General features: G+C 37.8%; 1 pseudogene; it reads left to right on the top strand.

Annotated features, from left to right (window-relative positions):
• Window positions 1-2726: 2726 nt before the first annotated feature.
• LOC104249524 (cytochrome P450 89A9-like) lies at window positions 2727-6446 on the top strand (annotated as a pseudogene).
• Window positions 6447-13603: the final 7157 nt, after the last annotated feature.

The following is a 13603-nucleotide window of genomic DNA, read 5'->3' as shown; positions in this document are numbered from 1 at the left end:
GCCATGCTATCTAACAGTTCATCTTAAACAGAATGTATGCTAGTTTATACAGAATATTTGCAGTTTGCAGTAAAAATACAGGCCCAACTAACATTCGAACTATCTTTTTACACCAATGCTATAACATAAACTGATGTTCATTTCTTTATTTCTGCTTCAACTTCAAACTTTCAACAATACATGGTTCAAAGGTTGTGTACCTGGGAATATTTGCAATTGAAGAAGAGGGCAATCAGTAGAGTAACAATGAACAAATGCATCAGCAGTAACAACACTAACAGTAGCAGCAGGGCAGTATAGCAACAGCACCAAGAAACAGAAGAGTAGCAACCACAACTCACAAAACAATTGGAGTGAGATCAACCCCAACTAAACCAAACTTTCGAGTAGAACAAACAACAAACAAGCAGACTCAGTTGTGAGAAATCAGTGTTTGCACAGAACAGGTCCAGATTTAGTGAAGTCAGAAACAAAAGGAAAGGAAGCAACTTCTGGTTTTGTCTGTCTGAGTTATCAGACAAAAATTCTTTTCCAGTTTTCTGTTTCCAAAAAATTTGAACTCTCTGATGTTCCCTCTTAGTATCTCTTTGTATGTCTTTCAAGCTCTCTCTTTCAAAACTCCTCACAGTGTGTTTCCCCTTCTTGCTGTATTTTTTTCTGATCCCCTTTTATCTCTGTATGTCCTCCCTTTTATAAGCCTTCATATTACCCCTTTTACAGCCTGATAGATTATCACCAATACCCCTCCCATGTGCCTCCCATTTTCCATCCCAACTTTAGCTAATTAAGTATTAGACCCCATTCACATTCCCTGGCAGATTCAACTTTTCCATTTTATTAACTAAAAGCAAGTATGGGCAGTAGAATATATCTGACAGCATATGCTGTCAAACCATTTTAAAATTGAAAGCCCTTTTATGCAGGAAAACAGGCTGTGCACAAGGCACATGAGGTGCACCAATGCACATGCTGTGCTAAGTGCACATGCCCTCCATTTCAGAACTTTAAACAAAACATTCCTTTTACATTACTGATTCAAATTGACAACTATAAGTAAACAAACTGAGTTCTTAATTGATCCAAACAATGCTTAGCAGAAGTAGGTCGACTTGTTATTGCTCGGATAACTGAAACTAATTGACGACACATGTCGACTCGACTATATTAGCATTAACATACACAATCGTAGCCAAAAATCAGACATTTAAACAGTATTGATACATGGTTCGAATTATACTGACTAAACAGAAATGCCCTCGAGGAGTCAACTAGTCAGTACAAATTTGGAATACAACCAATACACATGTCTTATCAGAATAGGAGGGGTTCAAACAAACATAGTGGTTCAGGCAAGGTGGACAAACAGAAGTTGGTAAAAATTCAAAGGCACAAATTGAAACAAAACATGAACAGACATTTAATCACTCACATGGGCCAAAACAAATAAAGGGAAGAAAGCAGACTCACCTCAAATCTTGAAAAAAAATCAGAAACCTTGACTCGGACTTGGACAGACTTTCTTAAGGCTGAACGGACTTTAATCGAAGTGTTTCTCAGATGAGAAACACTTCGATTAAGGTCCCTTAGACCTTAATTCCTTTGGCTTGAACGGGTATGAACTAGTGACGAGGAACTACAAAGTTCCAAAACTCAGATCCGGGATTCATGCTTCCCTGGTTAGATTCGGACCAAACCAAGTATGGTTTGGTCACGAGGGGGTCTGGGAAGTGTCTGGTGTGAAGCTGGGGTTGGTTGGTGTAAACCGAGTTTTGACTCGAATCTTCAAATGAAGATTCGAGGACCTAGGGGATGATTCGAACTACATGGTTAACAGATCCATGTTCAGGATGGCAAGGGGGTTCTAGGGTGTTAAGGGGAAGGTCACCGGCGTTCATGCCGCCGGTTTTCATGGTGGGGGATACGGGGGCGGCTCTAGGGTTTGATGAGGATGAGGTTGAAGACGGAGGCTGGGGTGTCGGATGGGGGGGCAGGGTAAGGATCTGGGCTTATATAGTTAGTGGGTGGGTTGATCTCAACCGTTAGATCAATCTAGATCTACGGTTTGGATCTGATGGTCTTAAGTGAAACGGTGTCGTTTCAAGTGTTGAGGGTTTGGGTTCGGTCCGGGTGTAAACGGGTCGGGTTTGTTGGTGGGGTTACGGGGAATTGATCTTGGCCGTTGATCAATCTGAGATCAACGGCCCAGATCACACTGGACCAAAACGTCGTTGTTTGGACGTCCTGGGTATCAGGTGGTCTGGACCGGGCAGGCCTGGGTTTTGGGTTGTTTGTTTGGGCCAATTTTGTTAAAATTGGCCCAAGTCCGGAAGAAGAAAGGGACCTTTTCTTTTTTTATTTTTTTTTATTTTTTATTTCTTTTTCCTTATTTATTTTAAAAACAAAACTAAGCAAAAAAAATCAAAATTAAATACACACTCAATACAATTATTCGCACACACACTAAAATATTTCAAAACAAGTAAAATCAAACAAAACAAAATCACGGACAAAGATGCCTGTTTATGCCTTTCTATTTAAACCATGTTACGGTTCAGATTATGCATGACACGTACACATTTTTTTTAATTTTGTTTTAATAAAGTAAATAAATAAAAATGGGCCAAAGTCACAAATAAATCAACAAAGTGCCGCACAAAAAATTCAAAAATTGTACAGCAGGACCAATTTTTATTCTTTTGGAGCGACTGTCGCGCAAAAACAAAAATCACGTGCTCACAAACATGTGTTGAACACCATTTGTCGAATTATTTTTTTAATTATTTCAAGTTTGAAGACCCTTGAGAAAATTACTGGCTTCACCACTGCTGCTAGAGATTGTTTCTACTGTTCGAACCCGTGACCTCCTGGTCAATTGACAATAACTTTACCGGTTATGCCAATGCTCCCGTTCAAGTGAGATCTTACCATGGCTGGGAAAAACTGCACACGATATCGAAGTCATTGTTCGAAACATAAAACACAAATTCGGTCCTATAATCTCCATAAAATGGGGTCTTCTCCTTTAATATTCATTAGCAGGAATTCATTAGCCAACCATGTTATAGTTCAACAAGGTGCCATTTGCTCCGATAGGCTAATCGCTACGACGACCACCAAAATATTGAACTGCAACCAAAGGACTATCAGCTCCGCCTCTTATGGCCCCACATGGCGGCTCCTTCGTCGAAACCTCCTCTCACAAATGTTCCATCCTTCTCGTATCAGGTCCCACTCCAACAACCGTGCCTGGCACTAGGTATGGTTTAATTCTGTGATCATATTATCTAAAAATTTAAGCTATTACAGAGAGAGCTAGCACAATTTTAATTTGTTAGGATGGCGAGAAGATTTGAACCCTACTATCATACCATGTTAAATCTTATGACCGCCTTATATAAAAGTTTAATTTATTAAAGAAAATATCATTTTTCATACATATATCCTCGTTCAAAGGCTCCTTCTAACTCATTCTGATTCTGCCACTGAAGTGATGTTAATTACTTGATCATTTTAAGTATGCCATCTTTGTCTTCTTGTCGTGATGTGCTTCAGGGTAAAGCTTGATGAGGGTCAAATTAGGGAAACTGAACACGTACAACATCGAACACTTGTAATTGGTTATCATAGATTCGAAATACTTGAGATTTTCCCAAGATTAGGAAAAATAATATTGAGAAATCTATGGAAAGAGCTAAGTGATCTACGAAAAGAGTTCAATGGGGTCTTTATCTCTTTGATCCAAGATCGAATAAAATACAAATTAGAAGAAAGGGTTAAGGCTGATGAGGCGATCACTTATATTGATACGCTGGTGAATTTGGAATTACCAGAAGAAAAGAGGAAGCTTGATTATGAAGAGATAGCCAGCCTCTGTTGCGAGTTCCTCGGCGCAGCCAATGATACAATGTCCAACGCATTGCAATGGATTATGGCATGTTTAGTAAAGTACCCTTCAATTCACAAAAATGCCACAATTAATTTCTTGGTGGGAGAAATGGGTTTGGACCCAAATGTATGGGATGATCCAATGGTATTTAGTTTAAGCCAGAGAGATTTTTGGTGAATGGAGATAGTGAAGAGTAGTTTGAATATAATAGGGAGCAGAGAGATTAAGATGATGCCATTTGGTGTTGGGAGGAGAACATGTCCAGGCTATGGTTTCGCCTGCTCCATTTGCAGCTAATTTGATTTGGCATTTCGAATGGAAACCTATGGATAGAGACGACGTTGATCTAACTGAAAAATTTGAATCCACTGAGAGCTCGCATCAGTCCTAGATAAGTGCTGATCTTCGGATTGAACAATGAAATAACTGCACTGCAACTTGTGGTCGAATAACAAAATGGCTATCTTTGTGTTCATTTGGTTAATTTTTCTGTTTTTGCGTAATGACATGAAATTTATAGAAACTAAAATTCTCCTTGTATTAGCATGATGCTTACTTAATTAACACATATTGTCAATTCTGAACTACTTTAGAACAAAATTAATAGGGATTTTTTATTTTGTCAGTCAGGGTTCTTTTGGTTGTTGTTTAGTGCTTTTCATTTATTCTCTGGTCTTACGTTGCTGTCATTATTTCTATTATTTTAGTACTAGTATATTGTCTCTCTTTTCATCTTCTTAAGCCGAGAGTCTACAAGAAACAGCCTCTCTACCCCTCGGGGTAGGGCTAAGGCGTACAAGGAGGTGGACGTTGTATCGCTGGCTGCACCAAGGAACTCACCGCATAGACCGACTATCTCTTCATAAGTGAGCTTCCTCTTTTCCTCGGGTAATTCTGAATTTAGCAGCGTATCCACATAAACTACCATCTGCTCTTCTTTTTGATGAACTCCAGCTTTACCTTTTTCTTCTATGTATTTTACTCGAGCTTGTATTAGAGGTATGTGTTAGGATCGTAAAATATCAGGTGTCATACGGAAGCTAGCAAAGCAATCCTTGAACGACGATAAATCATACAACAAAGGAAAAATATACCAAACGAGACACAAACATTTAACGTGGTTCGGTCAACTGACCTACGTCGACCGCGGAGATGAACAATCCACTATATAAAAAGAGAGTATAAAATATCGAGAGAACAACCTCACGAAGAGGCAAACACAAGTGACACACTAACACTTGTCCCGTAAAGTTCTCCCCCTAAACACTACTCTCAAGCCCCATATGACTACATTGTAAATGCTGCTGAATGAGAAGGAAAGATCCTCAATTTATAGAAGTCCAAACATTTTCCTACAAGAAAAATGACTAGCCAAGTATAGGAGAATTATAATTTACTTCTACAAAAAGGAAAACCCAATTAAGGTAATTATATTGCCCTTTCCTTCAACAAATAGGAAAACCAAATATGGTAAGAAAATTATGGCAAACGCCTAACAATATGAACATGCTATCTATCTCTTTTCGTAAAGTAATTAGCTCTTTCCAGCAATTTCTGAAAATTATTTTTCCAACTCTGGGGAAAATATTAAGTATTTTAAATTGGATCGTAGCTAAAAGTGCTTGATGTTGTAAATTTGTGATCTGCTTGATTTGAGCCTCGTCCAGCTTGTCCCCGAAGCACATGAAAACAAGAAGAGAATAGATGGCATACTTAATATGATCAAGTACCATCACTTCCGCAGCACAATTAGATTTATCAAGTAGCCTATGAATGAGGACACTTAGCGCCCAGGCTCGGGGCTTGGACTGGGACTTGACAAGAGAGGGATGGAGCATTTCCAATCTAAGGTTTCGACGGAGGAGCCGTCATGTGGGGCCACATGAGGCGGTGTTTATGGTTCGGTCATGGCTACTTAAAACATAATTAGTCGGTAAAGCAATTGGACGGTCGGAGCAAAGAGCACCTTGTTGAATTAAAGCTTGGTAGGCTAAAGAATGACTGCTAATGAATATGGAAAACGAAGTACCTATTCTGAGTGTAATTATAGGACCGTATTTTGACTTTAATTTCTGAAGCATAAGTTCAATATCAGCTAAGGTTTTATTTCTCAGCAATGGTAAGCTTCCAATTATTGGAAAAGTAAAGGGTCCAGGTGGGAGTTTCTTCTTGTTTTTGGAATTGGAGAAGAAAATATTAAAGAGAAATATGAGGTGGAAAGAGATACATAGAGTGATGATAATGACCAACCAGCTATCCATTTAGTCTAGTTGTGCTCTTTCTATGTTGATTCTACCTACATTTGATTTGTGACATCTATATATGGTTGCAGTGGCAGAGCCACATGGGGTGTCAACCGACACCCTTTTGTCTGAAAAATACACCGTGTAACTATGTTTATATATATTTTAATTGAAGACCTTTTAATGTCCTTTTGTTTGGTCCCGTGGGTAAGCATTTTAAGTAGATAAGATTATAAAAGAAGAAATGGGAAGGAGTACTGCCATTATGCGCTATTATTTTAATCCGAAAGTCAACCATTCCCAGCTTTAATATGAAGATATGGGGGAGATAAAAAGGGAGGATGTTAGTCAAATAGATGGCTCTCACAGGATTGTAGTTTGCGGCTTTAGCCTTAAGCTAGGTTAGTATATACAGAAAAAATTAATAATGAAAGCATGCATTACCAAATTGTAGGGTAGATAAGGGTTTCTCAAATAAATTTAAATTCACGTCCTGTAGATGCAACACTTGTCCTCACTGCCAAACATTCTGACCTGATCATTGATTTTCTTTAAATGTCTCTTTGTTTCAATTAATGTCAAATATCTTTTACTTAGTTTTATGGTGAAAACTTACCCGAATTCAGTATTCAGATCAAATTAATAAATATGTGAGATGTCTTTACAGATAAAATTTTTTTTTATCTGTACTCGATATTTAGATCAAACTAATAAATACATCACACATGTCTTCACAAGTAAAAACTTATCCGCATTCGGTGTTTATACCGAACAATACTATTTTCTATTGTTAAAATTATAAAGTAAGGTGAAAAGCATATTGAGTAAAAAAAGGTTTTAAAGTAAGCAAACGAAATGAATATCTAGTAAGGACTTTAAAAGGCTTAAACCATTTCCAACTAAGCTAAAGGAAAATTGTGGGCTAAATGTTAGAGTAGCTGATGCAAAAACTTGAAGGCATCTTTATATAAATAGTCGGCTAGATTTATTTTTTATTTTTTCTATTTGATATACATAATTATATACGATGATATGCATATTGAATATATATATATATTCATCGATTATTTTTAATTTAATCAGGTTGATGAGCGGCTATTCGAATAATTCTTCAAACTTGATCTGCTTTTATGATCTAACAAAGAATTGCAACCAAATGAAAGTATAGTATGCGTACTTATAATATAGTAATATTAGATTATTAGCAGAAAATCATTTTTTACCTTCTATAGCAAAGGTTGATACCTTATTTATTTTAAATAAATACCCTTTTAAGAAATTATATTCCATAGCTACCTTTTGATTTTTATACCCAAATATCTATTTATGGTCATCTCCTACCCTTAAGCCATAAAATACGTTTTGTATTATTTTTCTCTCTCATTCTTTCAGATTTTTCCCACTCTCTCTCTCTCTTAACGCCAGTCTTTCTTCATGAATACAACCATGATTCTCCACCGATTCATCTCCAAGTCGGTGGAATTTTTCATCTCCAAATACCGTGGAAAACAAAAGTGGATTCAGAAGAGATAACCCATGAAATAGGTAACCCCAATGGAGGGAGAAAAAGATAAAATGGTGGATCCCCGCCTTCTCAAAGCCATCAAATCGGTGGTCCGTTCCTCTGATTCGGAGCTCCGACTGGCCGCCCATACCCTAATGTCCCTCATGAAACGTGACCATTTTCAGGCCCCCCACCAATCTTTTATAATATTTGCACAGTACAATTTTGGTCGATAATTTTTATAGGGTAAATTGGGGCTGACAATGGAGATTCGAAATCTGCTATCGACGAGACGACATTAGGGTTATTCTTGAACAAAGACGACAGAGTTTGGGGCTGAGCAACTTGAAGAGTCTGTTACCTTTTTTCCCATTGTTTTTCAATATATCTCGCTGTATTCTATGTATTTCATTGTATTTATTATTTTTTTAATTGTATTTCAATGTATCTCGCTGTATTTCATGTATTTCATTGTAATCACTGTCTCGCTATATTCCATAAATGTATTCATATATTTTTTTTAATTACTATAATTTATGTATTCAGATTTATAATTGAGTTTATTGAATTATATTAGGAGTCTATTATGTTAATTGATTCACTTTCCGTTTAAAAATACCTGAATAGACCATGAATTGCGCTATTTACGTTGTATTTGTGAATACAGTCAAAAATAATAATCTGTCTAGCTGTAATCCCCTGTTTTACGCCGAGAAATGCTACTGTATTCATTAATACAATAGCTTAAATACATCGAATACACTCTAAACAAACCTGAAAACATAGCTATAGGAAGTAATATAGTAAATGATAACTACAACTAGCTAATAACCACTAAAACATAGTGATTTCTAAAAGTTTCTCTTTGTAAATTAGGTATGAGTTCGATCTCACCGTCCTTTCCCCTTCCTTTTCCCTAATTCCCTTTGTGGTTAAAAAAATGAAAATTAATTTTTTTTAATTAAAAATTGAACCAAATTGCGAATTGGATGTAATTACTTGACCTTAGGGGTTTGAAGGCTGAATGTTGGCTTAGAGTTAATATGCAAATATATAGGATTTGGCGCAATTATATCTTTGCATTCTAGAATGTTAACTTCCCTTTTTTGGTTAACCTCATTGATATGTTGTTGACCAGACTTTTTGCTATAATTGTATCTATATATAATTTTTTCCCCTTTTAACGAGTCACGATTTTATTGCCACTTTTGAAGAAGTTATAATTGAAGAAGGAGGGTATATCCACGCCTTCTTTACAAGAGTCGATAGAGGCAAACAACCAGTAGAAAAACAACTAACACTTCTTCTAAAACAAAATAACAAAATGTGGCAATAAAGCTGGTATATCAAGGCGGCTCATATATAAGCTTGCTTGGTTTTCTCTTCTTGAATCGAAAAGTAGGAAGATTCCATCTGTCAGTGTTGAGTAGGCCTTTAACCTGATGAGGTAAGGTATCAAAATTAGTGATAATATAACCAACACCAACCTTGTGGCTCAAGGAAGCCATTCTATCAACCACTCTGTTTGCTTCCCTGAAGCAATGTCTGATGATTATCCCATTATTATGCACCAAAGTTTTTAGCTATCCCATATTGTTTGCGATCCTCCATGGAGAAGGCCAGGTACCAGTGACGCAATTTTGTAGGAGCAGTGAATCAGTTTCACCAATGATAAGGTTGTGACCTTTTTGAATGGACCAATTGATGCCAAGTAATAGTGCACAAGCTTCTGCCCAGTTGCTTGTACCTTACCCCAAAATTTTGGAGAATGCCATCATGAAATTACCCGTGCAATCTCTAATTACACCTCCAACACCACATTCTCCATCCACACAAGATCCATCACTGTTGAGTTTAACAAAAGGATGGAAGGTCTAATCCATTTGACAACAATGATATAGACCTCATTGAGAGAGATGTTACTCAAATTGCAAATATCCGATCATTCATCCCCAATTTTGACATTCACAAACTTAATCTTAAGTTTGTTGACAATGTTGAATGAAATAAGTGAAACGGATCTAGCTGTAAAGGGTCTTTCATGCCATATTTGGCACTGCATCTTGATCTTTATAGCTCCCATAAAATGAAAGGAGGAAGAATTTTATGAACATAGGAAACGACAGAGTTCCTAGTTCTCTAATTCCAGTAATTAATAATAAGGGTCTTCATATTTACATTCCTGAAAGTAACTCCAAGAGAACCAGCAAAGTACTTCCAGATTTTTTGAGCATAGTTGCCTTCACAGAAAAGGCGCTCAATAGTCTCAGCACTATTGGCAATTCCTGCGCTTAAACAATGATAAGTAGGGATTTTGACCGCTTATTTGCTCTCTTTTACTTGAATTTTAGCTCAAAATTGCTTAAAGGTATTCCCGGAAACTAACAAAATGTGCTTACTTGCAGAAATATTGGAAAACGAGCCAAAAAAGTCAAAATCAACTCATAAAGGAGTCAAAAGTGAACAAGAAGCAAAACATGGCAAAAAGGCTAGCAGTGCGGACCGCACAATTCTATTGCGGCCGCAGAGGGGAGATTCCGAGAGTTGTGTTTGGACCAGTTCAAGGCATGCGAACCACACCAAAATTGTGTGGCCGCAATAGGTCAAGTGCGGCCGCATCATTATTATGCGGCCCGCAAAATTGAAGAATCAGAGAGCTAAAAATTCATGGAGTGCGGACGACATCAGTTTTGTGTGGCCGCACAATCAGCACTCATTTTTATGCGGACCGTAGAAACCCCAAATTGCCAAGCCCAAGTTTCAGGAAATGCGGACCTCACTATAATTGTGCGGCCGCAGAAGCTTATTGTACAATCCGCACTAGAATTATGCGGCCGCACAACCTTCGTAGGGGCATTTTTGTCAGATATTTTTAGCTTAATAAATAGAACTTTTTGTCATTTTTAGGTTAAGTTTGGTTTGGAGAGGAGAAACTGAGCCGTTTTATTATTTTATTGAGTAATTTTGTACTAGATTAGCTTGTAAACATTAGATTTTATTTCTCTAATCAATTATTATGCATTCTATCTTAATTTCTTCTTGTGTTTCTTTATTTTTCATGAGTAGCTAAATCTTTAGCTAGGGTTGTGGCTCAACCCTAGTGTGGGTACTTAATGAGTGTTTGAATTTAGGTCTTGTTTGTGATTGAGTTAATGATATTTAGCCTTGTTCATGCTTGAATTCTAGAATTAATGGTTGCAAACATTGATTCATGCATATTTGACTTAGTCTCCACTTGAGAAAGTATGACAAAGTCTAGGAAAAATTGGCTAATAAGGAATTGGAATAAACTCAAGAAATTGATAGCCCCAATTAAAAGGTTAAATCTAGAGATAGTAAAACCCTACTTGAGCATTTATCACTTGATTTGAGCAATACCCATTTGGACTTGAGAAAGCCAGCAAAATTACTCAAACTACCGAGAGGTATAGAGTGGGTAATTGTGTGTGATTGCTATATTATGAACCCGACTAATTAAACTTGCTCTATAGTTTATAACCCGTTAGGGAAGTCACGACCCTAGATTCTTTATCATTTGAAAAACAACTAAAACCAAAAATATTGTCTTCTAGTTTATTAATTGCAATCCATAGTTTAAAGTAGAAATAGAATCAACTAACAAGAATGTGGAAGTGCAATCTTAGGCACATTATACAATTACACTAGATGTATACCTAATCCTATTTCTAAAAATTGACCCCGACTCACGTTGGGTTTTATTATTGCTTTGACCGCCTCACAACCGATAATCGTGGTGTGAGTTTAGGCGACATTAATTTTTGGCGCCGTTGCGGGGGAATTAACCAGATTTAGCTATATATCTAGGTTTTTGTATGATTTGTCTTCTTTTCCTTCCGAGTTACTAATTTTGTTTTTGAATTGCTTTTAGGTACAAAAATGGCTCTCAACAACGAGCCCATTGGGAATTTGCCAATGGGGGAGGACGTAGATGATGATAAAATGAACAAGGTTCCTCTTGAACCTCCGGTAAATAGGCGAGGTTGACCGCCTCAAGATAATGCTCCCGTCCCATTCCCACCTCCTCCAAAAAAGGCAGGACACCGGGTGTTGCCGAACGAGGGTTATGCTAGTGCTATAGTCCCGCCCCGCATTAGGATGGGTAACTTCCAATCACCAACATGATGCTTACACTACTTGAGCAACAGGGTTTTTTCACCGGGGATCCAAGTCAAAATGCCTACAAGCATCTCAAGGGGTTCATCGATACTTGTTGGGGGAGCAAGCAAACAAATATATTCGAGGACGCGCTGCGGTTGAGGCTATTTCCCTTTTCTCTATGGGGAAAGGCATTGGACTGGTTAGAGAGATTTCCCAACCATACCATCCATTTATGGGATGAGTTGGCAGAAAAATTCATTGCCAAATTCTTTTCTCCGGGACATATGGTAGTTCTACGGGATGAGATTCTTGCATTCAAGCAAGAACCCAATGAGCCATTGCACGAGATTTGGGAAAGATATCGTACCATGGTAAAAGAGTGCCCGAACAATGATATGACTGAGGTCATGATCTAACAGACCTGCTATAGGGGGATCAACACAACAAATCAATGTATGGTTAACCAACTCACCAGGGGGGAACTTCATGAACACTCCTTACGCCGAAACTTGTGAAATTCTTGATGAGATGACGGATACCTCCTCGGCATGGCAAAGTAGAGCTAATGTTCCGCGAGGTGACCTAAATGTTATTCACTACACAAGAAACTACATGATCATAGGCAAACTATAGCCGAGTTGGCAACTACCATGAACCAATTAGCCAAAGCTCAACTTCAACGAGTTTAAGGGCCGAGACAAGTGAATGCAATAGAAGGTGTAAATATGATGGTAACAAGAGATGGCAACAAGGTCAACAAATGCAAAACCGTCCAGAACAATTTATGCAAGATGATAGTGGTTATGATCAAGGTAATTCGTTCAATGAGCAAGATGAAGAAGTTCAATATGTCAACAATTATCAAGGTCAAATAAATAATATGCAAGGATAAAATCAACAATAGTGGAGATCACAAGGGAACCAAGGAAATTGGAACAACCAAAATCACCAAGGGAATTGGAGTGGTGGCAATCCTAATCAATGCAATTGGAACAATCAGGGAAATCAAGAAAATTGGAGAAATCAAGGCAATTGGAATAGTCAAAGCAATTGGAGTGGCAACAACCAAAGCAATTGGGAAGAAAATAACCAAGGAGGGTGGAACACCACCAACAACAACCCGGGGTCGGGTTTTCAAAGGCCCCGATGTTCCAACAACCAAGAAATCCACCTCCCTATCCTTCTTAAGGACTGAGCTCTTCTTCCAATGAGATGGGTAGAATTCAAAACATGTTTAAACAGATTATGGAGAAGAACGCCGACTCTGATGCTCAACTAGCATCACACAACACTTCTATTCGCAATTTGGAGTTACAATTGGGCCAAATATCGCAAGCATTGAACACTCATCCTGAAGGGGCACTACCTAGTGATACGGACCTAAAACCAAAAGGCGGGAACAACACGGGACATGCTATGGCCGTGATAACAAGAAGTGGAAAAGGTAGAGAGGCAACCACCTCAAATCAAATAATAATTATGGATGAGGATGTTGTGTTTAAAGAAGAGGAAATTCCAAGCAATGTGGTTTAAGCTAATGAAGAAGTGAGAATTGATATTGATGAAAGTGTGGAGGAGACGCAAGAAGAGGTGAAACTATCTAGGGAACACGTGATAGACATGACGAAACCGGTAGTGCCGAATGCTAAGGCACCAATGCCAAGGCCTCCTCCTCCATACCCTCAAAGACTTGCAAAGCAAAATAATGAGAACCAATTAAAAAAGTTTATTGATATGATGAAGAGTTTGTCTATTAATGTGCCGTTGGTTGAAGCCTTGTAACAAATACCAGGATATGCCAAGTTCATGAAGGATTTGGTTACAAAGAAAAGATCAATGAATTGTGAGACC

Source organism: Nicotiana sylvestris, chromosome 4, assembly GCF_000393655.2.
Source record: "Nicotiana sylvestris chromosome 4, ASM39365v2, whole genome shotgun sequence".
Taxonomy (NCBI): domain Eukaryota; kingdom Viridiplantae; phylum Streptophyta; class Magnoliopsida; order Solanales; family Solanaceae; genus Nicotiana; species Nicotiana sylvestris.
The sequence above is the reverse complement of the archived record's forward strand: the minus strand, read 5'-3'. Positions and strand labels throughout refer to the sequence as shown.